Here is a 27,696-nt window from a genome sequence, read left to right on the forward strand (position 1 = left end):
AAGAGCAGCTTTACTGAATTTCCAAGCCATTGACCTGCCTGCTTTGTGGAAACTTCAGCAAAGAGGGTGATGGCTGTTTTGACATAAGAAGAGAACTTACTGTAGAAGACAACTGTGCAGCTGGCTTAAAATCCTTTCATCTCAGGTATGACGTGGTTCTGTTTCCAGTGTAGAACTGCAGGGCTGCAAGAAAATATATGGGATGGTGAAAATTATACACAGTAAACTCACTGGTTTAGAAAGAACTTTTGCAGTACTGTTCATTCACTTGAGAAAAGGCATTTTTTAGCATGAGAGCCAGGTATTGAGAGCCAAATTAAGGAAGAGAGAGAGGAAAAAGAAGTTATCTCTGGGAAAGGACTCTCCAAGGCCTGCATTGCTGAGTCAGCAGCCTGGAGTGTGTATCCTGAGTGGTTCTTCTGGGCTTCTCTGGAAATCACCAGAGAACAGCACTGCACAGAACATTTTCAACACCACAGGGACACTCTTTGGAAAAACAGTGTATAGGCTCCACATCACTTGGGTGCATTTGAAATGTGCAAGGCATAAGAATAAAAAGTGAGGGAAAAACAAGAAACAAAGCAGAAAGCAGCCAGAGCCTGTCACTGGATCCCTTCTTCAAACACAAACTGCAGACCAGTTACATCTGGGTTTAGTGGATTTTAACTGGATTTCTAACCTAGTTTTAACAAGTTACCACAGTGACCAGCACCCAGTGGTTCAGGTCACAGACATCATGTGCTGTCAACAGAGAACTCTGTGAGATTAATTCATCACATGCAACCCTACTACCCAAACCCCCAGTGAGATTTGTAATCCACAGCCAGTGGCCCAGGGAGAGAGGTGAGTAGCAGGGGGCAGTGAGAGGATCTAGAGAGGAGGGGAGATAAAAAAAAATAAAAAGGGCAACAGAAGTTCCTTCCAGCTTTGATTCCACTGCTTATTTTAATATGCCAATGTACAAATGATTAATCCAATTAATTAGCATACACAAGCCTTTTTCACTGACAAGCTTCCTTAGTGATCATTTTATGAGTGACATTCCTATACCATCAAGGAGATGAGCTGGAAGCTCTTTTATTCTTTTTTTCAACGGAAGCTTAGAGTTCAGCAATCATTTGATATCTTCCATCGATCTTGTCACACACACTATTCAGAGCAGCATTTCTAGCTGCAATATTAATGTACTTTTCTGGGTTTGACTGTTATCAGCCAGTCTTCAGAGCATCCCCCCAGATTTCATTTTGGACTGACAATACATAATATGCTGTTTCTATTCAATTTTTGCTTTCTTTGTTTTTTAATTGTCACAAATGATCACAGAGTTCAGAGTGTTTTCAGGGTTTTGAAGGCACCTGGATTTCTGGATCTAACATTTACAAACTTCTACATAACTGGCTTCAAATATAGAAAAAAAAAAAAGCCATTTTGACCCCAGACCAACCTTCCCACTTGGAAATCAACTGTGGAAGAACCAACACTCAGTTATAGCATTTTCCCTGTCAGTCTCAAAGCACCCTGAAAAAAGCCATTAATCATTCCTGCTGAAGTTTGGAGGCATTTAGATTAGGTTGATTTATGCCATCTGTATTAAAAATATACCTATTTCTGCAGAATTTCCCTTTGAACTACTTGCAAAGTTGTGTCCTGTAGGACATTAATTAACATGGCAAGGTACTGGTGCTAAATTATTTCTAAGTAGTTTGAATTCTGGATATTTACTTTCTTCAGTGATAAGCAGCATAAGCAGCAAAACCAGGAAACTTGTTGTTTGAAGTAATATAATTTTTAAAATCACATCAACAGCATAGCAGAATCAGGACATTTTTAAGGGAATAGGAGGAGGAGAGAGCCAATATGAAAGGAAAATATTCTCACTCTCTCCAAAATTCAAGCATGAGTGAAATGAGGAAAAAAACCAAAACCACAAAACCCACAAATATTTAAAATAACTTTTTGAAATTTATTATGTATTTGGAACAGCAGCCTTAAAAGCTAGCACTAACTGATGAAGAGGGTAAGCTGACATTACCTTGGATTTATAACAGCTTTTGAAAATTCAAGCTCAGAGAAATCTGAAAGGAAAAACAACAAAGTGCATCAAGAAGATGGGTCAATTAAAAATCCACGAGAGCTTTATGGAATTAGTGAAGGCAGCCACACACTGCTCCCTTTCTGGAAGCACTCCAATTCTTTAAATCAGATTAGGGTCAGTCCTAATTGTTTCAAGCAGAAGATGTGTGGTATTTATTTGCTGGATGCCTTTTTTTTGTGACTGATTAGCTTCCTGAAGATTAGCTGCCAGTAATTTCTGAAATGGCTAATGTAAGGTAATTAGCTCACAGTGTGCTGCAGTTTGCACTGCCCAGGAGAAGAGTTTACCCATCTCAGCCAAGAGAAGGATTACAGAAGACATTGCAGAGAAAGAAAGTTAGCAGAGTTCCTGCAACATTTGATCCAGCTTTTTTCAAGATGTACTATATAAATAGAGTAAGAAGAAGATTGGTATGGCCTAAAAAAGACTTAAAAACAAACAGCACAAAGGGCTTCCAGAATGGTTTCCTTAAAAATAGTGTGGGGTCTCCCACCATTTTCATTCTCTGTGGCATTACGTTTAATTTTTTTATGATGTTCACAGAGGAAGAACAGTGACACCGCCAGTGAGAAAGCTGCACTTTTAAGGAGGTCTTACAGTATGCTTTATAAAAGTTTCTTCTGAAAGCAGTCTCAAGAAAAAACATCCTGGGGCCAAAAAAATGCTAACTAGGACATTTGAAAGATTTTAATCATAAAGCCTTAATAAAGAGAAGAGGAAGAAATTACAACTTTCTGCAGAAGATATGTTGACTCCCAGTTTCAGAGGATAAGGGGAAAGTAAAGAGGAACAGAGGAAAAAGCAGGACTTGGCATTTGAGGTTAAAGAAAGGGCCAATTGCAAACACCAGCTCCTCTCATTAGGTCCAACCACCACTTATGGTAAGTGAAAATCCCCTATAAATTCTTTGAGGCAGGTGACTAAGAAGCTGAGCAGCTATCACAAAAATCAGCTAAGCATCCCCAATCCAATAATTATATTTTTTATGTTAAATATGGTGTTAATATATTTTCCATTTTGTTTCTCTATTCGTGTTCTGTTACTTAAACCAAAAAGCTTTTGATAAATCTCCCAAGTGAAGCTGAGGGTTTGGTTACTCTCAGAACTGGGAATCTCATGGTGTAGTGCATACCATGAAAACTCAGAAAGCTTCTACCCAAAAGCCTTTAGCTCTTTCAAAAGGCTCTTCCCCAAAAGCTTTTAGGGTGCTCCTTCACTAAGAATGGTTAACACAGATATCAAAAAGTGGTGTTTCCCATTAACTAAGTTCCCCCTGTCAGTCAGCAAGACATTGAGAGATACCTGAACACAGCCAAGGGCACAGGGGGCTCTGCCAAGTGCCCTCCAGCTCGGCAGGGATCTGCTGCACAGTCAGGAGCTCTGCCTTTAAAGGATTTCTGCATTGTTGAATTACAATAGGCAAGTAACGAACACCACCCAATTCCTATCCAATTTGCTTCTTCCCTAGAGGTACCTGTAGGCAGTGCTCAGGAAATATTTACAGGAATAGCTTACAAAAGTGGCCCATTTAAATACAGGGAATTAAATATATTCCCCACTGTTCAGAGGCACAAAGTTTTAACTGCAGTTCTCTTGTTCCAGCATGTCCCGGTCACCTTATTAAACTAGAGCAGAAGACTTGGAACACTTAAAGAGAAATTTTTTTCCCATAAATTTCACCTCAGTCCCTATTTTATTATTCTCAAAACTTTTGGTTCTTCTTACATAAAACCCCTCACACAATATGTGTCAACATACAGTGACTCAGTTAATGGGTAGGTGGGAATATACGACAGATAGGATTTGTTAATGGAAAACTTAATGAGAGTATCAAACAAAATACCTATTAGCATTAGGAAGGACTGAAACATATTTAAATTATTACCAAAAAAAAAAAAAAACAAGCAACATATTTAAATGTGAGATGACGAGTGAAAGAGAGAGTATTAAAAGTTACTTCACCATAGAAACATAGGATGTCATTGATACACAAGAATAGTGTGGCTGCCTTGAGCTATACCCAGCTACAAGTCTTTGGGCTGCTATAAATAAGGCTTGGTAAAGTTCTTGGATTGGAAGACAAAATGAACAGAGTTTTTAATCTCAGGAGAAAACATGGTTAAACATCATAATTACTGAGACCAGCTATTTTAATATTGTGTTAATTTTAATGACCTCATTCATCAAAAGACCTATGAAAAGGATGACTAAACCCTAAGTGGGGAGAGTAAAATGTATTCTGCATAAACAACAAAGGATTTCAGGGATTCATGGCTCATGTTTAAAACTCAATACACAAAGTGATCTGACTCATAACTCTCTTCTCCGTAATGTTAGAAATCTAGGGAGATACTAAAAATCGTTAAGCAATGTTAGGGAGAGCAAAGGATTTAATTAAACCAGAGTGTAATCCTTTTAAGGAATTTCAAAGCTAGATCAGTGTCACTGTGCAGAATCATTTGACTGGTTTCCTTTACTACCTCTCTTCCTTTTCGAGTTGTAATATCACTACATTAAACATTAATCACTTTAAATATACACATGCTAAATTCTTGTCAAGAGTCTTATTATCTCACGTCTCAAACTGCAATATCTTCTCTGGGCTGCTGCTCTCCATTCAGATTGCTGCTGCAGAACAGGTGGCTTCCCAGTAGCTAAAGCACAAGTGCCCACACTGGACAGGAACAGAGGAAAGCAGGGTTTCCTCTCCATGGGAATATATCCTCCCTCATGGAAGGTGTGTTTGAGGATGTCATGGCTGTTTAGAAACCAGCAGCAGAAGTATTTCCTCACACTCTCACAGAGCACTGGGTTAGGTGAGTTTTCATTAGCTTTTCACATTGATCTTCTCTGTGTTCTCTACACTTTAATTGCCTGTTTAAGCTCTACAAGCTCCATCTACCCTGCCACGTGCAGATCCATCGCTCCAGTAGCCACATCCACAGGAGAGCTTCCTGGCACCTTTCTCTGATGAGTCTAACAAAAATGTGCTTCAGCTAAATGTTTGCTAACTGTGTACAAACACACCTTTTGAGTTGAGAGATAACAGAAAACAAAAATCCCTGCAGAGCAGCGAGTGCACCAGCAGCCTGACAAAGGACCCCAGGATCTGGGGCAAGTGTTATGACAATTAATGGAAATGTGGAATGATTGAGAACAAATGGAGAGCTCTCTCTTTTCCTATAATTGCTGCACTGGATCATGAAATTAAAGTCATCAAGTAGGAAAGATCCTGTACAGACTTCCAGAGATACTGCCTGTTCTGGCTAATTGTGTCAGCCTGGATTAGCTGATTAGCATAATTAATCTAAACTTCTGATTACCCAAAGGTAAGAGGTTCCTGGATGCACAGGTGAAATATAACAATTAAGACTTCCATGAGCTAACATACAGCAGCTAGAAAGTGAGCATTTCAGAGCCCTGTTTGCTCGGCTCTTCCTTTCTGAAAGGTCTGAGGGGCATGAGGAGAGCTCTCTGTGCCCAGTCCAGCTCTTTTCTGAGGATACAGTGCTGGAATGTGTCTGAGACTGACTCAGGAATGACAAAGAGCTGTACCAGTCACCTGTACTTTGCTATTGCAGTATTTTTAACAACTGTTTATAGTACAACACTGGGATCTCAAATCAAAGATGGGTCCTTGTATGCCCTGAAATCACACAAAGGCCAGAGCAGAGACTTAAAGAAAAGAAAAAGAAGCCAGGAAATGAGAAGAAAGAGGTTAAAACACTGAGCCTGTGCCACCATAGTAGTCAAAGCACTGCAATTGGATCCCAAGTGTCTTATAGCCTAGAAAAAATGTGACCCACAAGGTAAACCTGTTCTGCAGGTATAACACCATAAGAGCCCCTGCATTACATTCTTAAAAGAAATTTTCCCTTACTTTCAATAAATGGTTTATATTTTTACTCCACATTTGATCTCAGATCTAACCTAATCCTATCCTAAACAAAAGCAACCAAAAGCACAGGCTTTTGTATCTGGAAAAGAAGACTAACAAAACCCAAAAAGGAAGATCCAGTAACTGTGATGATGTTCCAATAGAGTTCTGTAAAGTCACTCAAAGACTATTTTAAAAGCTCCAGATCAGGAGTTAATGGATACATTTAGAATTTTTTTATTCACAATCTGAGATATGTGTTTTGTTGTCCCCATAATAAGTCTGTAAAGCTTCAGCAACAGAGAAACAAACTTGATCGTTTTAATATTTTCTACTGTATCTCGAAGAAAAGGACAGATATATAAGTCATAATGACAATAAAATATAATACATATAAAATATCACTTAAGAAAACATTGTAATGAATTTTAATTGAGTGAAAGTAGCATTACTGGAAACCTTCTGTTTGTTCTCAGTATGGGCACTGATGATGAAACATTGCTTATTCCATCTCTCTTCCATTTTGCTTATTCTACTCTTCATCTCTCATCTGCAGAGAATAATTACAGGATTTTCGCTTAAGACTCTCTGCTAATTCAATCCTTTGTTCTCTGTTGATAGTGCCAGGAAAGAGGAGGCTCATCAACTACAAACTGGACTGAAATGACAATTGTGTTGCCATGTAAGCCATTGTGCAATCAAGGCCAAGAAAACCCAACTTGTTATACTCTACTAGGAAAAGTCAGATTTGAGTGGTCATCGAATATACCAAGTACTTTTACAAGGTCCTTGTATTTTAGTTCCCCACAGTCCTTTTAAACAGGCTTATCAAAGAGAGTTTTCTATTTTATTGTCATTTTTTTAAAACCTTTTCAAACGCTTACAATATTTTGTCATTGGGCATGAACTTTTAGATAATGAAGATGAGATTTCATCCCACTGGAATGAACAACAAAGGAAAAAGATAAAAGACTCCTCCAGTACAGCTGGCTGGTGTAACACAGCCAGCACTAACACTTAAATAGTTTGCTGATGCCTTGTCCTGTTCCTGGGCAGAGCAGGCCATCATCCCTTCTGGAGACAAACTTCAAAGACATTTAGTCAGAAACCCAAATACCAGCATTTTGTCTAGACATGCCCAACTGCTGCACAGCCTTTCAGGGGAAAAACTCCACTGACTGCAGTGATGGGCCACTGACTGCACAGAGCAGATGGAATATGAGACACTCGCTCAAACTAAATTCCAGTTGCTCTGAGCAGGGGAAGGTACCAACAGCACAGACATGAACGTGTCACTCTGCAATAAAAACTGTCAGCACATTTGAGGAGTTCATTAAAATGTGAAAATGTTCTCCCCAAACCAAGTTTCATAAAACCTTTGTCACTTCCTGAGTGAAAGAACAAACAGCTTGATCTAAAATTTGTCAGCATCATAAAGAAACATAAAACCCAACATACTTCAGTTATCTAATGTCCAGGGGCTCCACAGGCACAGCTGTTTCATTAATACCACATTCGTTGCCAGCCCTCACTGGGTCTGTTTTTCAGGATGCTATTGACTTGTCTCTAAACCTTAACACTATGGATAAATAAATGAATAACTGCCTTCTAACAGCACTTTGTGGTGCTCTTGACCAGAAAAGAGGCTGTCCTTTCAGATACACAGCTGCCCCCTGCTCCCAAGGAAGAGGGCACATTTTCATTCCCCAGAGTTCCTCTGGAGAAGTCCTGCACTTGCTGCACACTGCCAAAGCAGTTCCATGGCAACCTGACCAGAGAGAGGAACACAACTGAGAAACAAGGGAAACCAAATGGCACAACATTGCACTTGGCCTCAGGGAGACAAGGCATCCTGTGGCTCAGAACATGTCTTGGAAAAGTATTGAGAAACAGCTGTCTTGGCCTTAAGCTGGACAACTTGCTTTCAAACACCTGCTGAACTCCTTGTACGCAGTTTGTTTAGTTACTCTGTGTTAGAAAGATCTATTTGATGTTGTGAGTATTATGCTGAATAAAAGGTAGACATTTGAGGGACAGAGGAGAGGCTTGTGTTGTCATATGTCGCCAGGGGCTGGTTTGACTCTGAAAACCTCCCAACACTGTACCATTTTTCATGTTAAATGGAGCTGCTTTACTTTAGATGCTCAGAAGAGTTCAAATCAGAAGACATTCCCCTAGGCTAGTGTACTAACCTTCAAAGCATTAGCTCTCTGAAGTCAAGCACTGGCTACTTTCCTGGGGCTGAGATGAGGGTGCCTTCAGGTTCATCCAGAGCTGGATGTCCAACAAATTCACTGCCATCAGTCGAACACGAGCTGCACACAGCCCTTGGCTTCCAGAGGAAATAAACCTTCCACAATTCCCAAGAAAATCCAGGAGTCCAAACACTCACTCACACAGCTAGAGCTATTAACTCCAAGGAGGGAAACCTTCCTGGGCTTCCCATTCCACGAGCCAAGTGCTGCTTTCTTGGTCCCAGCTTGTCTCACAATGAGTTTGGGTGCAGCAGAGAGACAATAGATACAATTACTTATCTCAATGCTTATTTTAAACCAACACAGCTATTTATGCCATACATGTAAATGCTTTAGCTGATCCACAGAATGATATGGCTGGGAAGGCAGTGTGGTATTAACAGAAGAATTGTGCTGTTCATAGGAATTTTAGTTTATTTTTCAGGGAACAGATCACTTTTCTCTTTACTGTGCTGATGAGGCCCCAGAATATTATAAGAAATAGCACAGTCCATGCCAGAAAAGCAATTCCATTTTCAAAAGCTAGAACACTTGGGCTAATTAAAGTGGCTCAGATACTTTGATCAGAGATAAATTAATGCTTTGTATGAGATCCTGCTCTTAGTTAACTTTTTCTACTAAATTCCCTCACTAATGTTTTCTAATTTCACATGGGACGGGAGGGGAGAAGATGAAAGGAAATTTTTTTAATCAACTTGCTGCAAATTTAAGAATAGTTTGCTAAGTGTTTGTTTGGCTTTATAAAAATATATGATGATTTTGTCTTATTAACACCTTGTTTTATTTATACCAGAATTTATTAAGCCATTGCATGGTACATAAAACAGGGGAACTACAATACACTGGGTATTTTATGCCCCATTCCACATTTGCTATTTTCTCATTGGAGTGGTGAGGGTTTTATGCATAATAAATAGTACCAGTACCTGTAGCAGTCAATGCTCACTCTCCAGCTACATTTCACACAATTATTAAGTTTAGTGGTACAATTTTGTACCTAAGGAAGCCTTCTAGCTGTTTAAGTTTTTAGGCATCTTCAGCATTCACATGCTCTGTGTTTTAATGTGCTTGCTCACTTTCCCAAGACTTTTCCACTATTTGTATTTATAAGTGCCCAGTTATAAAAACCAGGGCTTACTGGTGAAATGATTTGGGAAAGGCTGAGGAATATCATGGCAGAGAAAGAAGTAAACGAATTCAACCTTCCTCCAAAAGTGCCTTGGATCATAGTTACATAGTGGCATCTTTTGTGATAATTAAAAAAAAAAAAAAAATACCACCAAGAAAATAAGTGATTGGTTACAAATTTAGCAATATCAACAAAAAAGAGCTTAAAAACTGGAAGTTCAGTGAACATTTCTCTTTTCCCCATCTGCATCCTTAACTAGTCTATCAGAGGATCTTGACTCAGATTTCTTCCATTCCCTTGTTTGCATCAATCAATTCCCACTGAATACCAAGGAAAACACTGTCTTAACTAGTATGATATAGTAATACTGTTTTCAAAATTAGAATTTGGGGTCTACTTAAAGCCTAAAAGATTCATATAAAGACAGAAAGGTTACAAGAATTCCCCAGGAGAGCTTCAGACAGCATGTCTGCTCCTTAGAGATCCCAGATCTGGCTTTGTTTCATGTACTCAATCCCTGCTGGCAGAAGACATCTCCAGAATTTCTGAACACTATGTTCACTTCAGAGTCAAATGCCTTGTAATTGTGAATCCTTCAGTCACACACTAACAGTGGGGGTGAGGGGACACAAACACCAACTACTGACAAAGGTAACCCCCCCCCAGGAAATCCTGCCACTCTCAGAGCGGATGTGACAGTCCCACTGACCAACTTCAGGCCCCAAACAGCCACAGCAAGAAAAAAAATTACATAATTTAAATAGATTTTTAAAACATACAAAAGCAATTTGCAATTTTTCAGAAAAACAGTTTTCCATCTGGAATTTTAGGCTCCAGTACTTGTTGGACATATGTAATGGCAGAAGCAGTTATAAAGCTCTGCTGCAAATGTAACCAGCAAAATAGACTAGAAGACAATTGATATGAAAAGAAAAAAATCCTAGTGAAACATATACATAAGAGTTGCAATGAAACAGCCACAGCTCACAAGCAGCAATTATCTCAGGTCACTGCAGATAGGCTGGAGAAAGAGCAAGGAACGAGAACTAGCAGAGACCCAACTCCCACCTCTCAGCAGATGGGTAAGGTCTGGTAGTAGTTTGGATCCCCTTTCATCACTGTCTAGCAGACTTGAGCTATTCCCATGCCATAAGACCTGCAATGTGTTTTTCCTCACACTTGCTATTTCTTCCCTTGGGTGTCAGAGCCATGAAGAAGGGGGTTGTTGTTCCTCCTTTCCCTCCAGCCCCTGGAAGGCCCGTATTTCCTTAACCTGGCACATCGACGTGCAGGAAGGACCAGCAGCTTTTTCCACCAGAGACAAAGGCTTAATTTCCCCATGTCACACAGTATAGATTTCTGTGCAGCTAAGCAGGGAGGCTACAGCCAGCAGGGGTGCAGTAATTCAGAAAAAATCACTGCATTATAAGTAAATCAGTCACCAGCACCCAGCTATTATTGTCACTGGATTTAATAAAGCAGCTTGCTATAACGTTTATTGCCGTGCCTTCAGCACCGAGTGGTTTACTTTGTCTAAACAAGGTGCAAATGTGTTTCCTGAGGTTAAGAGCTCCATACTGACTGAGTCACAAACTGGCTGAGAATGGCAGGGACCTCTGGAAGCTCATCTGGTCCAGCCCACCAAATCCAGCAGGGCCACTTAGAGCCTGGGACAGATTAATTGAGAAGATCCTCCTTCTTTTCTCCAGGCTGAACAGCCCCAGCTCTTTCAGCACAGGAGAGATGCTCTAGTCTCTTTATCACCTTTGTAGCTCTTGGCTGGATTCTTTCCAGTAGTTCTGTGCCTCCCTCTTGCTGGGGAGCCCAGAACAGGACACAGTGCTCCAGGGGTAGTCTGGGTCACATAGGTCATCTGGGGGCAAATGCAAGTTCATAGCAAATAATGTATGTAAGACTGACTAATTGTAACTCATGGCAGGCAATCCTCAAGAACTGTGGAAATACTGGGCATCTCCTGGCTCCATCACAGCATATTTGGGTTCCTATTTCAGCTTCCCAGACTCACAGCTGTCCAGTAGCTGCAGTACAATATCCAAGTCACACAAACATTACTGTCTTTTCCATACTCTCAGATCTGCTTTCTTACAACTTCCTGCATGGAAACTCCTTGCTGATAACCACTTTGTCTATTAGCCTGGCTTCACAGATCTTGTGGACTTTGAGCAGCAGTGATTCAATTAAAACTCCCAGTGTTCAGGATGCCCTATAACACTGGAGATTTCCAGTCCTGGGTACTTGCTGTCTCGCTGCAGTTAAACACACTTGACAGGTTGGAGCACAGCCGTAGTTTCTGGCAGTGCCCAGCAATGCAAGAAGCTGATGCAAAAGTCATTTTCTTCCATTCTGTCAGCCACACTAATCATCTCCTTCCAGTTGTGCCCAAGTGCCACAGGCTGCTTTTCAAAGCCTACTCTGACACAACAGTAACAAGACACCTCATACACAGCCCCCCCGAGCCCAGCAGCCCGTCTGCCTCCAACTGCAAAGCTGTGAGCTGGAGCAAGCAGGGCACTGCATCAACTGGGATCATGCAAACTCCACTCACACCCAGAATACAGGAATGTTTGGACATCAAAACAGCTTTTTCCTCCAGTTACAAGCAAAGCATAAGCGTGAAATAGTACTAAATCCTTTAGGTCACCTATAAAGTTATTGCATGTGTGTTTAATATTCACATATTACAAGTATAAAGGACAGTGCATGTGCACATAAAGAGGTATTTCTATTTAATGAACAACATTGTTTTCAGCAAAGTATACTATACATATTTTCTGTCACTGGGATTTGTTTGCAATCCGTGACAGGTTACAATCTAAGCTCCACACCTGAATGAATGTTACCAGTTTCATGCACATGCACATGGGAGTACCTTGTATTTATGTCCCTGGTAGATTAACATTGTGATCATTTGAGAAAACTTCCAGGTATAAGAGAGAACACTTCAAGCTTTGAGGATGATTGGGAACAAAAGCCTTACTCTGTTAGAAGATGCCCATTGCTACCTTCCACATAACATTCAGAGCTCCATTCTTAAAGTGCACTGAAATTTTTTTAAAATACAAGTGCACACACTTGAAACAAAACCCCTTTTGAAATAAGATGTCTGAAACATATTTATTGTTCTCTGTGCACTCACTGATGCCATGCTAATCAGATGACCCCGTAAATTTTACATATGGTAATAAAAATTACAGGTCATATCCTAAAATAACTAATAGTTATGTAATTATGTTACAACTGATAGCAAATGCTTTTTTACCTTTTTTTTTTTAATGTAACAAGTGTCTTTCAACTTGACCAAAGCAACAGTAAGTGAATTTCCTTCCTCCTGCATTTTTTCAGTCTTATAATGTCAATGAGGAGGAAATGTCCAGAATCCACATGGAACTAAGGCACAGGATCCCTTGGATGAGTATCTTCCTCCTGTTTCTGGTTCTCTCTCACCATACTTCCCCCCCTAATATAAAACCAATAACAAGGAACTCTAAGTTTGAAGCCTGAGGTTAAAATGAGTGCATGAGCCAATTCCCAGGAATGAAAAAGAAATAGGTAGTGGTTTGCTTACATAGCCCACAATATTTTTGCCTTTCCCTGGAGACAGAATTGGAAAAGACCTCATTGTTTCTTAGGCCCAGTGCACTTTTTATGGCAAGCATCAGTGCTATGTTCTCTCCTTCAGAAACTCATTGTAGGCAACCTTAAAACTCTGGTTTTCCTTTCCACTTTCCCTGTCTGCCTATTCCAGAACTAGACACCCATCAGAGTAACAAACTAGTTTGTAATTTCTGCTTACAATTTATTTAGAATCATTTATTACAAATTGACTTTGTGTTTTCTTTTAGCTCAAATCCGCCTTTTCCCTCACAGGTATTTAGTTTCTTGATATATTTAGAGATAGCAATGCATTACATGCCATACTTTTATAGTTCCTTGTTAGATTGACTTTTCATCCATAGTTAGCCTGGCAGTTTTTCCTTGCAGGATACTTTAGAGTATCCTGGATTCAGACCACTAGTGTCTTTCATGAAAGCATTAATTTCTGGTGAACCCCCACCAATCAACAAATCACATGCACATTTTTGCACTTTTATATCACCCAGCAGTGAATAGTTTCCTTCTGATCAGCCAGAAGCCTCTGCACAGTGGTGGGCTTTGACTCTTGATTATAATTGCTGAGTCTCCACCTTAAGCAGACCTTCCTGATCACACAGGCTGTATTCTTACACTTCCATCCACTTTCTATCATTACAGTCCTCAATATCATTTATTCTTCCCCATTTAATATTCTACTACTTCTCCAGATCGATGTCATCTTCAAGTCTGAGTTATAAGCAAATTAATCAGCACATTTGTACTTCTTATGCCAAGACCACACGAAAAAGTTTCTTGGGTATTCTAAATGCAGCAGTTTGGCACTTTCTCCTTCACTGCAAACCCCCATTGTTTACTAACTTCCACTGACCTTTGAATTTTTGCATAAAGATGTGCACAGATCATTAGTTCTGTACCCAAAGTAATAAGTTTCTATTTGGCTCTATGTTCCTGAAATCCAGATTGATTAAACTCTGCCTCAGTTATCTTCTCGAAAATAATAAATTAAGATCACCTGATTTATCACTGATAAAGGAACAACATATTCCACTTCCCATTAACACTGTTATTTATTTACTCTTACTGTTAAAAAATATTCTAAAGACTTACATTTTATTGAGAGGAGTGTCAAGAGCTCACAATTCCTGGTTTCCTTTCCTCCATGCCTGAATTTTTCACAGCTTCAGCTTTTCTAAGATAAAGTCTACCCTTTTTATATTTCAGTTTAATATAAGCAGATTTTAACTAGTGATTTCCTGGTCTATTGTATTTCCCACAATAAGCAATTCTGTAATATCCTCATTAATAACCAAGAACAGAGCTAAAATAGAAAGTTTCTCACAGATTCAGCAATAGCTTTGTGAAGAAATGTGTCACCTATCCCACTCCAGAATATCTAGACACTACTATTGATAGCAAAATTTGTTCTTCAATCTACGTTTAGGAAATCAGACTTTTCCATAAAGGATCCAAATCCCAGAAGGATTAGTCAAATTTTGATTTGTCACCCTGTCACATTATAATGTGCTAAAAATACAGGAGGATTAATGCTATTAAAACATCCTGTCTCTTAAAAGAAAATTACTAGAAAGGCAGAAGGAAATGTCCCAGAATACTTTGGTTGGAACAATGATTTTTTGGTTATGACCTATTCTCACCATGAGTAAGCAAAATACAATAGTTTCCTTCCCCACCCCTGACTGCACAATGAGAGTTAGATACCAGCTCTTTAAATGCTGCTATCACAAGCACAGATGGTTTGGTTTTCATTCCTACCCCTCAGAGGGTGTGGATTTGTTCCACCATCTCCAGCTGCCCAGGGATGGGAGACTGAAGAAATACACAATTTTTATTCTAGTCATGCCATGCAACCCCTACATTAAATACTGGGCATCATTTCTCAACACGCTGAAATTATTTCCCTCTCCCTTCATGCATGATTTCCCTGCAACTCCTTGACTGGCACAGGGCAGTTGTCATGGCAGTACAGAAAACAGTCTAATCCAGCAGCAGGAATGTGATGGAGAGCCTTGAGAATTCAGCTGAACTGTGGCCACCACTAAATATGGGCTTGTCACTTATATGATTGCAGAGAATAAACCTGATAAATGCAGATGACACGAAAGAATGACTGCTGTTTCCAAATAAAACTGCCCCCAAAATCAGCTGTTTCTTGGAGAATTTAAGTGTTTTTAGAAATAGGAACAAAAGAAGAATGTACAAATAATGACAGGAACAGGTGATGAGGTTGAACATCATGGGGGGTGTCCTCTCTAACAGCTCTGTAATTCAGGTTATTTCCTGCCCCATCAGTCCTGGCACTCAGCTGGGGTTTATTAGGCAGGTCCTCAGCATTTAGCAGAATTTATTTCTCTTTGGGAAGCCATCCTCTCTCTGCTGAGGAAATACAAGCATTCCAAGACTGCAGTTGCTACAGATGCTGTACAGCTCCTGTCAGAAGGCTGTTAACACACACATTTCCCAGAGATTTTACAAATTAATTTTAAATAACAGAGGAACTGTGCAAATTATGAGCTATTCTATCATCTGCCCAAATATTTTTCCCATATGATACAGGTTTGAAGTACTATAGAAGACTGATTCTAGACTAACAAGTCTAGAAACAGTTTAACTAACTGAAACTACATTGGTTATTGAATTTTGGCCATTTTTTGCTCTTTCTTGCAACTATATTTCTTGTAAAACTCATGAAGTTACATTTTGTTTCCAGGAATATGGGAACGATCATACATTCAATAAAGAAGCCAATTCTGACATCTCCAAATTTTAGGGTTTATGGTAAAAATAACACAAAATTTCACAAGCAAACAGCATGAATAATAAGGAATTTTTCTTTATAGAAATTTTTCTTCAAAATATTTTTATGCTTTCTGGAAACTGCCAATTATTAAACATTTCTTTGCAGCTACACCGAGATATATCTTTCCAAGAGTTTCATTCCTATTTAGGTACTTAACTTTTGTTGAACTGTCCTGAAAGATTCTCTTTTGAGTTCATCCAGTGATGAACTGAACTTCCCCAGCTGTAACTCACTGACTTTTGGGAATAATGAGATTAAAATATTACAAGTTCAAAAGTAAATATTGATACCCTAAGAACAGACATCAAGATTTCCAGAAGTTGCAGAGACTTATAATTTGTGTGATTTATTGAAAATGTGTAATAAGTTTTGAAAATCCACTCGTCTCCGGGCTATTTGCTAAATAAGTTCCAGTTTCTAAAAGGCTTTTAACAGAGTTGAACTCTTTCCTTCTAGTTCTGCAAAAAAAAAACTACAGAAAAATTTATGGGGATAAGATTGGACAGGAAAGATTAACAGGGAAAAAAACAGGCCAAGAATTAGGGCATTATTGTAGAATAAGCTCTCCCTGGGCTCTCAGCAATGGCCCTGGAAGTATGAGCAGCTATCCCCAGCTTTGCTGGAAGTGCTCAGCTGCTTGGGAATCTACCCATGATTGCTGTTATTTTGAAAGCACTAAACACATCTTTCGAAAAAACAAGTCCTAAATAGTCCTAAAGTCCTAAATAAATTTAAGGATGGAAAATTAAGATTGAAGTTAAGGATTACCAATTCACTGCACATTGCTCTTAAATGAACACAGTGACACTTCACAACTCTGTGTTCTGACTTTTTGTGGAGTTTTTTCTTCCTCCTCATTGATCTCAAGGGACAGGAAGGGAGAAATTCTGGCCATACACACAAGAAAGTGTTGTAGATTTTCTACTAAGGACATTGTGAGCAATAATACAATTGTCACTGTAAAACTTCAGCAGAAGGACTCACAGCCCCACTTGCTTTACTCCCCCATGTCCTGTATCCTTTGCACTCTGCTCAGTATTAGGAAGGGCACAGGGAAAATGTCCTGAATAGGACAAGTTACAGGAGACAGACAATGAATCAAAGCAATCAAAAGAATCTGTGACATCAGAGCATGAGCACAAAGGCCTTCTGGCTCTGAACTGTGGGTTCCAACACTGTAAAGCCATCACATTCACAGAAGTGTTCTTCTTTAAAGTACGATAAATCTCTTCCTTTGCCCTTTCAAAACTTGAAGTTTTGATCAAAGTACAAAGTCCATGGCCTGTAACATTAGATGAGAAAGCAAATTCATCTTGTCTCAGGGGAATTATGGCAAGCTGACTCTATCTCTAAATCCCAAACACAGCTCTGCATACAATTCTGCCCCTGGAGAGATGAAGAGATGTAAGCACATATGACAAATGAAAATCATCTGTTCACTGTGCTACCAGAAGATTCTAAGATAGGACAGTAATGAAGATTTAAGGGACTTAAATAGAATTTTTTCCCACAAATTACTGACCTGCTATCAAGTAGCACATAAGAAACTACAAAATAGGCAACATAAAAATAAATAGGGCAGCAACCTGTAGTTTTAAGGCTCAGTCTCTGATGTTCCCACTAGGTTGTACTAGGAATTGGACCAAGTCTTTAGAAAGAAACCAAATCTTGTAAAAAGGCAGCAAACAGCAAGTGAATGTCACAGCTTCTATCAGCCTCCAGCATGTAAACTCATTTAGCATCAGTCACAGGCTTTATAATTGCCCTGCTTTCAGCAACACAACCCAACATGCACCATTCAGTTGCTTTACTGCAAAAGCACAACAATAAAAGCAGCAGAAAGGTGCATTGCCAGAATGACTGCAGTGTTTGTCTGCTCTAGGGCAGGTATATATCTTTTTACAGCACCACCACTGAATATACTCTACTCTGTCTTCTGAACTGTAATAAAAAAAAGGCATTTGTAGTTTCAGATACCCTTAAAAATATTGGGTTTAAAACATGTCTCCTGCAATAACGCTGCCAAAACATGCCACAAAGCTTTCAAAAGTTTAACTTTTGGCATCAGAGAACTTCTTACATGTGTCCTTTTGCATCAAGCACCAGAAAGAATTGGAAGTCTGCAGCCCCGTGCTATTTCTTTTGCTTTTCCCAAAAATATGTATAAATTTGGAAGGCACAAACCTGTAAAAACTATCTTGAATCACAAACAAGAACTAACTTCTCCATGAGTTTATGTTCTTGCCATCTCACGAGGAGTTAAAACCACTGCCCTGATGTTGTAACACAGAATAACTGTACCATGTCATTATTAGTGGCACTGCAATACATCTGTTGTCAGTCCTTCACCAAACACCTAATGACGAACCACAAACTATAGATCAAACTGAAGGAATGTTACACATCCGACCATTTAGCAGCAGTAACAATCCATCTGTTGTGCATTATTACTTCTATGAATCATAAACTTAATTCTAAATTAGGTGATTAAATAGTGGCATAATTCACTTAGATGTTAAAGGGATAACATTTTGTTTGTGGTTCCAGCTGTTTACTTGGAATTACATTAGCTGGAGCTCGGGGCATAACTGTGTGAAAGTCAGGTAATGACTGGAAACCAACACCAGGTTTTGTGTTTAGAAGTCAGACAAGGAACAGAGTTTGGGAGATAATAATCTTGAGGAAACAACAGCAAGTTGATATCATCGTTCCATGTGATGTCTCTGCACACTTTTGAGTGATAAGTGAGAAAAAGATAATGATTAGGTTTTTCCATTGTTTTTCTACTATTGAAACACCACAGTCTTTCCTTTGTAACCTTATATTGGGTACAGGTATCATGGGGCTGAGTGGTGGGATGGTAACACCACCTTACCAAAAATGTCAAAACTATTTCATTTCCAAGGTATTGGGTTTGCCCAGATCCTATGAAATTCTCCCTTTCACCTCTTCTTACTTCACTGATTAAGCCACAGGCTGATTTTCTACCGACTTAATGCCAGCAGAGAAAAAACCATGTTTTTTCAAGTAAAAGCAGAAAAATAGTGCTTATGAAGCACTCCCAGAGATTCAGTCTTTTTCCAAATATTGAATTACTGTATCTTTGGCAGGGATATGCCATGAAATAGGATGAACTACAAGCACTCATTACCTTTTGGTTCCACCAGGCTGATATCTTTCAGGTTTATCCTGCTGTGGCCCCACTCTTATGGACTTGCATTTATAGGTGAAAGCATTTTGTGTGGAGGATGTCCCTGTTTAACTACAAAACTATCACCCAGGCTGGCTTGTGTTTGATCCTGAAGAAATGGTGCTATTCCCAACAGGCATCCTGCCAGGACTGCAGGACCCACACCTACCCACCTGCTGAAGATGCCATGAAGGACAGAGCTCATTGCATGATTCAGGCTTGGAATTCATGTCACCTGCAGTGTTACTGGATCTTCTGACAGCTCATCCACAGCAAACAAAAAAATTTGGGGCTTGATGGAATTTCCGATGACAAAGTCCTGTAGGATACAATAAGAATGTAACCAAATATAGGTCATGATTTAAATGTCAATCAGCTTAATAATATATATGCCTTTTCAGCACTGCAAAAAGTGTTAGCAGTGGTTGTATGTGACTCCTCTGTATCAGGCTCTAAACCCACACAAAATCAATTTTTACCCCAGGTAGCCACTACATAACTTTATGGAGTCACCCTGCAGAAGCAGGAAGGAACACAGAGAAGTGAAAAGACCTTTGCTGGGTGCCCAGGAGATCAACAGAAGAGACAGAATATATTAGAGCTGCTCTCTCTCTACTTCTGACTGCTGCAGTGGGAGGAGAATATGTAATTTAATTCATGCTCTAGTCTAAAGTGTTAAATAATAAACATAGCTAACTTAAATCCCTCTCAAACTATCAGCAGGGGAAATTAATGTTTGTGTTACTTATCTGAGGTGATCTAGTCCGTGATGCTTCTTTCTAACTTTAAATATAAATAAAAATGTTATGTGCACTAGCTCAAAAGCTAAGAAGGCAACAGGAATGCTCTTTCTCATGGACCTCAGCAGGCTTCAGGAGACCTAAGCAACCTGGACCTGCACAGGAAGGAAGCATTAATTCACCAGTACCTTGTTCCAAAACATTTCTTTTAAAAAATGCCAAGAAGAAACTAAAGAATGGGAACACATAGCATTTGGTTACAGTCACTCAAGTGTAGACTGTAAGTGGTATCTACTCACAGCACAGAAAACCTGTGCTATCAGAAGTATGAGGAGGTCAGGGAAAAGAGAAGGAGAAGGCGTAGAGGAATAACGTCCTCCCTCTGCTCAACTGCAGAGACTTGGAAGGGTGCCTGTTCCTCAGCATTTGCTGTGATTTTGTGCCTCTTACATATTCTGCTGCTTAATAAATTTACTCTGACAAGGAAAGTATAATCCTCCCTGAGATAGCAGAGTTATTATTTCCCCTTATTCATCATGTGTTCTCTTCTTTATGGAGTGGTGAGAATAGAAAGGCAGCCTTGGCCCACCAATGGCTGGTGCTGGAGGTTCAACCATTTGGTGTAAGTGTTGCAGTATTTTGTTATAAGGAATTCACGGCGTTGTCTTTGAGCTTCTCTTTATTGCTCCCTGGTTTTGCAAATTTTATTTGCTACTAGCAAACAATGGTTCTCATTACATTTGCCATAGGCAATGTCAGAATGTCCCCATCCAAATGGCTCATCAGCCTCATTCAGATCACTGTCAGTCATGCCACAGGCAGATCACTAAGACAAGACATCCTGAAAGGTTCTCGTAGCCACAGAGCTGCCCCATAATGACATGCAGCTCCTGCAGCAGTGCCTGCAGCAGCCCAGAAATTCATAGTCCACTGGCTGTCCAGTTTTCACTGTGCTGTAATAAAATGCTGCTGGCAGGTGTAGATAAAAGGGGTGAACAAGGTTCTGCTTCAAGTTTCTGCCCTTCGAATTGCTTGTCTTCTAATAACAATATGAGAATACAGGAGGGACCAGCACAGCTGTATTTCAGTGGATTTGACAGTGAAACACTCCTGCTGTGCACGGAAGCAGCTCTGCAGAGTGAGCTCTGCAGCCCAAGGAAATCACTGCCCCGGCTCTGTCTGGTACCCACGGCTCACAACTGACCTGCCAGCTGGCACTAAAGGAACAGGGTCACACTTCCAGCACAGAGCAGGCACCAGGGGTTACTGTGAGTGCTTTGTCAGACAACACTGTGTTTGAATGAAATATACTGTACAGCCTCATTAACTGCATATTTTAACTCTGCATGACTGTAATAGTTTGCCATAAAAAATAAGGATTATTTACCAGCACAACAGAAAAGAGACAGGAAACCCCAAAGTGAAGGACTTGTTAATTCTTGAAATTTTTCCCTCATGAAAACCTAGGACATTGCCAGTGTTAAGGTCAGTCCAATAGATAATCATTTAGAGAGAAATGTTTGCAGCACCCTGAACTCCAAAACAGAAAATAGTACATTAGATGGACAGCAGAAGGGTCAGAGAGCTCTACTGCCAGGACAATCTATTTTCAAGAGTGTGGCCTTAGGAATAGAATACAGAGAAACACCACAAAAACTTACCAAAAGAGCAACATTTATCAACAGAAATAATGCTGTTATCTCATAAAATCTCAAAAAAAAAAAAAAAAGCCCCAGTTCTAGAGAGTTCCTTGTTCAGGCAGATCTCCCTGTGTGTTTCCTGACTGATATGGTGTCATTAGCAATTATTTCTAATGGCCAAAAACACTGTACTAAACAACAAAGAAAGTACCCACACCAAAAATATTTTAGGTAAGTTTTTAGGAAAAACGATAAATAGTTGTTTGCAGAATAATGTAAATTCCCAGTTGGAAACCACAGCAGGGAACCTTCTTTGCTGCCTGGGACTCTTCTAAAAATCAGGAGCAATAAAGAGGAGGCAGGAGATAACATTTCTCTTTAGTTCTTCTGCTTTAACTAAATTGCATTAAAAAAAATAATACCAAGTTATTTATTTGCCTACATTTCAAACAGATGTATCTTCAACTCCTTAGATCCCCTGTGTACAATATAGATGATTAGAACCAAATACAGCAGAGAGGAACTGGTCAAAAGCTAATAGTCACTATAAATAATACCCTCTTAAAATACTCTCATAGAAACAGTAGTTATTTTTACTTAAAACCTCTTTAATTTATCTCTTTAATGTTATACTAATTTTCAAGATAATAAAGAAAAATTTTTACAAGCATGACAGATCAGTACCTACAGCATCATTAATCAATATAAGAGATAAACAAGCACATTACCAATAAAAAAAGATGCTATAGGAGAAGTTTAATTTATGTTCCTCAGCAATAGCACACATATAAATAAATATTAATTGTTGTGAACAAGATACCATCTGCAGCCCATTTTTATGGAAAAGTCCAAAGGAAAAAAAAGTTTTCTTTCTACTATCTGTATACAAAAAGAATTGGAGAACTTACAGTCTCACTGAGTCACTGAACTGTTTAGGATGAAAAGCCCTCTAAGAACATTGAGTCCAACTGTAAACCCAGGACTGCCAAGCCCACCCCCAAACCATGCTCCCAAGTGCCACATCCACATGTTTTTGAACACTTCCAAGGATGGTGACTTCACTCTTCCCTGCAGAGCCTGTTGGAATGTTTGACAAACCCTTCAGTGAAGAACTTTTTCCTAATATCCAATCTAAACTTCCCCTGGCACAACTTGAGGCCATTTCCTCATCCTGTTGCTTGTTATCTGGGAGAAGAGGCTGAACCCCCACCTGGCTATACCCCCCTCTCAGGCAGTTGTAGAGTGAGAAGGTCTCCCCTGAGCCTCCTTTCCTCCAGGCTAAACATTCCCAACTCCTCTTCCTCAGACTTGTGCTCCAGACCTTCCCCTCCTCTGTCACCCTTCTGTGGACACGATGGCTATTGGTAGGCTCCAGCACCAGGAAATATAAAAATCACACAAAGATACCACACAAAACTCTTTTTGAAATATGTGTTTTTGAAACACAAACCTACTTCTGAAACCATAGTTTTGATTTGCCTTCCGCTCTCTCTGTTCCTTTGTAAGCTCAGGCACAGAAGCTGTAGAGGCAGTAAAGCTGCTTTATTTTATTACATTTTATTACATGTTCCTCTATAACACAAAGCCACTGAAAGAGGACCATTTTTTTATAGAATTACCACCTGGTGAGCCTGCCTGCTGCTTTATTTTCCTACCTGTCCTGGTACTCAAATGACCCTTATCATTAGTGCACCATTAGAGTTAGGAGTGCCTGTACTTTATTTCATGTATTCAGGACAGGTTATGGACTGAGAAGAGTCTCCAAGGAAGTGTTTCACCCTCACTTATCAACTAGGTGTGCTCCACACAAAGCTGCCAGGTTCCCCAGGCTCAGGGAAATTTACTGCTCAGCACAAGGGTGGCAAAATTCAGGTTTGGAATCAAATCCCCTGCATTTGCTTCACAGAGCAATTCACTGAAGAGCTGCCAAAATTCTTCATTTCCTCACAGTGACAGGGCCTCATCCTTCTCCCCTCACCTGTTTCACACAGTGAGGAGGACAGTGCTGTGTGGTGGCAAAGAGAAGGCAACAAGCCAAGGTAGGACAGCAAAGTACTTTAAAATGCCAAAGGGTGTTAATTGATGGATGCCTGGACCAGCTCCTCCTCCTGCTAATGCAGATGCCACCAAGTCTCCAAATGTGGGGAACAAGGGACTGATACATCTCAGAGATGCTGTCACCATATAGTTGTACCAGTACAGGACCTCATCTGTAGATACATGGTGGAATTAATTTGTCAGTATATTTAAACAAGTGTTTCAAACAATATAAATGAGTACAACAGAAAAGGCACACTTGTCTCTTGTCCAAAGGCCCAGTGAGCTGCCTGAGAGGCCAGCACAGCCTGGCTAACCAGTGCCACAGGGATCACAGGAGTCAGACCCCATTAATCACACTGAACAAGGAACAAACGTTAAATTGCTCATACCAACACACAGGACTGACTTGGAAAGTAAGATGAATTATCAGCTTCCCAGACTCTGCTGTTAACTGATGAATCTTAAATAATGAACCACTCCAGACTTTTAGGAATGGTCTCTTCCTCTTCATGGGGTTTTGAGACACTCCTGTCTCTTCAATAGCTCTGCTGAGCTTTATAAAGCTCAACAGCAGCACCAGGCACTGGTTCCATGGAATGAGGGTATTCCTGGCCACTGCTTCAGTCCATTCCTATGCTCCATAGGCCAGACTGTCAGATCATGGCAACTGCTGCTTACCTCCCATGATTACAAAATCATGGTCTCACCTTCTTCATACTGAAATTGTCTTATGTCTGCACTTTCAGCTCAGTTTTCAACTCAAAATTAGCTTTGGTAAAATTAACGAATATCCAGAAAGGAATCTTTAGTATTCTAGATTGACTTAATCTTTAAAAGTCCTCAGAACCCATGTGAAAAAAATAGACTGCAACAGTGCTGAAACACTTTTTGCCATGGAATACACAATTCTGCTTTAAACTGCTTTAGAAAGCCAGCAAGAGTTATTGAGAAAAAAAATATATGTCTAGCAAAACCCCAAAAGGGAGATTTCACATCAGTTAAAGACAGTCCACTGCCCAAAGAGACCCATGAGGGTGGGGAGGGGGGTTTGGGGGTTTTTAGTACTTTTAGAGAGATGAAGGTATCAAGAGACTTGATTTACACCTGAACTGGTATGAGCTGAAAATACACCATGCTCAAATCATCATCCCTGACTAAGTCACTTCTGTAATAAAAGAAAATTAATTACAAATATATGAAAAACCTGAGTAAGAGAAGCAATTAACCAAATTTCACAAAAGAAAGTACAAATGGTTTCCTTCTTTACACAACTGACAGCTAGGACAGCCAATTTGAGAGGACTTATTTAAAGAAAAAAATAAAGATAGGGCCCAAGGCACTGGGTGGATAAGGATCATTTATTCCTAATGCCTCCAGAGCTGAGCTGAGGTGCTCCCACAGCAATGATATCAGCCGGGCTTGTGCTTCTTTACCACCAAACCCTTGCCAGTTGTTGCTGTCCTGGCTGTGTGTACATCAGCACACCTCCTGGAGTCATGTACTGCTGATCAGCCACGCAGGCACAACAGCTTTACTCACACTCAAAGCTTCAGCTGGCCTGTCTGAGCTCTGCAAATAACCCCCTGCTGCCTGCCTCTTTGTCAGCCCTCACAGATGGATTTTAATTTTTTTCTGAGGAGACAGAACCACTTTGTTTTGGGCATGCAATAGTGAACAGCTTTCAGCATTTTTCAAAGTTATCTACATAATATGCTAATAAGCCAAGATATTTATTCCAATTTCCTGAATCAACGATAATGATAAAAGCCATTACTTCTGAAAGGAGTTATGGTTGTTTCATAACAGGTATTGTTACCAAATAATTTTTTTGTCAAACCATCCAATACAATGCAAAAGAGAATAAATTTAGTTCCTAGAATAAATACAGACTATTTCCCTATATTAAGCTTATCCTTCATGCTCCTCCTAAAACTATTCAATTCTCCGTCAAATACTGTCCTTTCCTCTATTTATCTCTGGTTCTTGAGCTCTGCTTTTCATCTTCTGATCATCATCTCATTCAATGAATTTTTTATGCACTGGAACTGAAATTTTAAGATCAGGAGAAGTAGGCATTCCCCATCATAAGTAACCACCTTTCTGGAGGAAAAACTTGCAAACTGATGCTTCAGAACGTGTCTAATTGCATTTATTTATTTTCAAATGTTAGTGGGTTTAATTTCAACCAGACCATTCACTTCAATCAACAAAGGTTACCTCAGTGCTGAATTCCCTGGAGTCAAACAGCAACAGTTCCACTCCAGGCCACTGCTGGCGCTCCTGACACTCCACACCCTAATGGTTTGCCCATGGCAATCCATCACACCCTGGTACCATTTGGCCCTTAACTTCCTCACAGCCCTTCCTGTTCTCAACAATACAGGTTGAGTTTTATCACAGAGAATCTCCTTGTGGTCGGCAAAAAATTCTATTAGTAATTCTTTTGCTTTTCCACAGTGAATTGCCACGTACAATAGCAAATAATGTGTTTAATCCTTCTAATTTCTACAAAGGCTTTAGGTTTTCACAGATTTGAGATACCAGCAATAGTTTCCTCATCTGATCACAGCAGCTCTCTCCTTCCTTGGGTATTTAACTCAAGCAGAAGAGTCAAAAACACTCCCATTTGATGGATGTTTTTGTCACACACAGTCTGAACCCTGGGCTCTCCTCCCCACTTGCAGCACGTCAGTACAGCCCAACCCTCCTGCCACTCCTTTCTCAAAGCAACAGGAGCCTCCAATGGCACCAAAGCCATGCAGCTGGATAAGGTTTTCCTGGGCTCTGCCACCTTTGATAATGAATATTCTCATTTCTGCTTCCACCACTCAGTTTTCTATCACTTTACGTGTGTATTTAGGTGTATTTAAAAACTGAGATGTTTTACTTCACAAATGACTTAACTAAATAAACATTTATCCTGAGAGAAAAACCACAGACTTTGGCATAAGAAGAAAATGAGAGAAAATCAGGAATAACCCATCTTGGATTTGGTTAAAGAGTTCACAGTGCCTACAGCTGGATGTTATTTGAACAGCTTTTACTCCAATCCTCAGCAATTATAACCACTTAGGAGTTTGATTATAATTTTCTTCTAGGGGTTCATGTTATCACTAAACCCAAGTCGATTCAGATCCTCCATCAGCATCAGGACACTAGAAATCAGGCATCATTATCATCTCTCTTCCATTTGAGAGAAAAAGAAAAAAAGTCACCAATGAGCTTCTTTTTGAGTTGTCAAATCATGGCCTTCATTAAAGCCCACTTGGGCTCATCAGTGAGCTCTGGGGTTATTTTAACCCTTATTCCTCCGGATGCCACTCACACCTGCCAGGGGAAGTTTCAAGCAAATCTTTACAGAAGTGATTTTCTAAAAAGCAAAAAAAACCCCATACCTGAATAAAAAAAAGCAAAAAGTAAGGATAGCATAGTATGACTAGCTGGTTTTGTTCTGATGCATTCAAAGTTTAATACTCCTAAACATAAGCCTGTGGTCTGTATGTACCATGGATGTGTTTCAGGATGGGATTTTTGGAGGAAAAATAGCTAGAGTCAGATATTTTTTTTCCCTTAAGAATTAACAGAAAAGATGTATTTGAAAAAAACTTCTAAAATTCCTCCATCCATCATGCATGCTTTGTTTTCCTGTGATACTTCAAACTGTTTATTTGCAGACTTTCAGTTGGATAATTTTCTTTTTTCGTTTGTTTGTTTCTTCTGCTACTTTTGATTAATTAGAAAAGAATCTGAGAAAGACATCACAGTGTGTTTCACTGCTCTTTCAAAGGCCTGTAAGAAAGACTGAAGCACTTTTAGAAAACATAAATGAGGAAATCATACACAATTATCTGGGTTTCAGATGATTTAATGATCAGTCAGAGTGGCAAAAAAAAAAAAATCACACTGGCATCTCAAACAGCACCTGGTAAAAGATGGGGGAATGAGATCTTTGGTTCTCAATTCATTTTCAAACCAGTAAAAATGTAATACCATCAGGATCCTAGAGATGTTCAGTATCTTGTGGGACCTAAGGCATGGAACAGTTAGGAAAAGATACACACAGTCTGCAGAACAAACAAACAACTGGTTTTTTGGAGTGCACAGACCAAATGGAAAGCAAAAGCTTATTTAAGATTATACCAAAGGTGTCATCCAAAGTTTACAGGCCTGTAAAAACACACAGGTTTTCCCTTTTCCAGTTTACTTTCCTAGATTCTGCCTCCTTACAAAAAGCTCTCCAAGGATACGTAGTTTTCTCCCGACTTCCTTTACTTTTTCCCAGTCGTGTCTCACAGTC

The 27,696-nt window shown here is 39.7% G+C and overlaps 1 long non-coding RNA gene across 1 annotated transcript in view; it reads right to left on the reverse strand.

Annotated features, from left to right (window-relative positions):
* LOC113952724 overlaps positions 1-19,437 on the reverse strand; it is a 43,615-nt gene extending 24,178 nt beyond the window's left edge. The window contains exons 1-3 of the long non-coding RNA XR_003529633.1: positions 19,153-19,437; positions 2,033-2,075; positions 101-183 (exon numbers count right to left, since the gene is read on the reverse strand). This is a non-coding gene — a long non-coding RNA (uncharacterized LOC113952724). The remainder of the gene's footprint in view (positions 1-100; positions 184-2,032; positions 2,076-19,152) is intronic.
* Positions 19,438-27,696: the final 8,259 nt, after the last annotated feature.

Source organism: Corapipo altera, unplaced genomic scaffold (assembly GCF_003945725.1).
Source record: "Corapipo altera isolate COAL_440 unplaced genomic scaffold, ASM394572v1 98, whole genome shotgun sequence".
Lineage (NCBI taxonomy): Eukaryota > Metazoa > Chordata > Aves > Passeriformes > Pipridae > Corapipo > Corapipo altera.